Here is a 1290-nt window from a genome sequence, read left to right on the forward strand (position 1 = left end):
ATATATATATATATATAGAGAGAGAGAGAGAGAGAGAAATATAGATATATATATGTATGTATATATATATATATATATAACGGTACGTATGTATGCGTCACACGATTCTGGGTTCAATCTCATTGCGTGGCAGTTTGGGCAAGTATTTTCTACTATGGCCTCGAGTCGACCAACGCCTTGTGGGTGGATTTGGTAGGCGGAAACTGAAATAAGACCAACCTATGTATATATACATAGGATAGTCTTTCCTCCTTGTATTTTTTATTTCGCTTCCATTACCACTTCAGATTTTCTGCAATATAGTTACATATACATGTATGTTTTAACAAACAGGGCCACTTTCCTTGCAGGATGTGTACATTAGCTCCACCGCACAACCCTATTCTGTGACGTATCCACAGGGAAGCCGCTGCCGATCGCCCCATTAGCCTAGCACAGGAAGGTTTTCAACGTCATTCACGGGCTGTCCCACTCAGTACTAGAGTCACACGTCATCTGTTGTCAAGCAAATTTATCTGGCACGGTATGGCCTAGTAAATTGGGCAGTAGACCAGGACTCGTATCCCCTGCTAACAAGCCAGGATCCATCAGCATACCAAAGCACTCCTCGGAAGGTATGAACCACTACAGGCCCGTTTCAGCCACGTCAACATTGACCTTGTCGGCCCCTACCACTTTCGCAGGGTTGCTCTTACCTACTAACCTTGGTAGACAGCGACAGTCTTTGGCCTGAGGCTATCCCCCTCCGCAGTACGGCAACACAGGAAGTCAGCCACGCCTTCATCACAGACTGGTCATCTCCTTTCGCTGTCCCAGACAGCAACTGATCCGATCGTGGCCGACAATTCACATCGAAGCTGTGAAATGATATGTGTGACCTTTTTCGAATCACAATGAAGCACACAACTGCCTACCATCCCCAGGTCAACGGGTTAGTGGAGAGATTTCAACGCCGCCTGAAGGAATCTCTTACAACCAGACTTAACGGACTCAATTGGATGGATCAGTTTCCATACGTAATGCTGGGAATCTGCACCACCTCAGTTATCTGGCCAGGAATTTTCAATAGACAGATAACTGAAGAGAAGGCGGCACGGGCTTCCGCCCCGGCATCCGAAACTCAGAGTTTTATCAACGCTACCGAATAATTGTCACATATTTTTACAGATAAATTCGTCTATTTACATAATATCAAGGTCGCTTTCTTTCTTTTGTTGTCTTTTCTATCAATATATATATATATGATAGAAATTTAGATGTAATAAAATGTTTTAAAAGATATTTAGAATG

General features: G+C 43.4%; 1 protein-coding gene across 4 annotated transcripts in view; it reads right to left on the minus strand.

Annotated features, from left to right (window-relative positions):
* LOC106870405 (cadherin EGF LAG seven-pass G-type receptor 1) overlaps nt 1–1290 on the minus strand; it is a 535294-nt gene that overhangs the window by 98469 nt on the left and 435535 nt on the right. The gene's annotated exons all lie outside the window — the stretch shown is intronic.

Source organism: Octopus bimaculoides, chromosome 4, assembly GCF_001194135.2.
Source record: "Octopus bimaculoides isolate UCB-OBI-ISO-001 chromosome 4, ASM119413v2, whole genome shotgun sequence".
Lineage (NCBI taxonomy): Eukaryota > Metazoa > Mollusca > Cephalopoda > Octopoda > Octopodidae > Octopus > Octopus bimaculoides.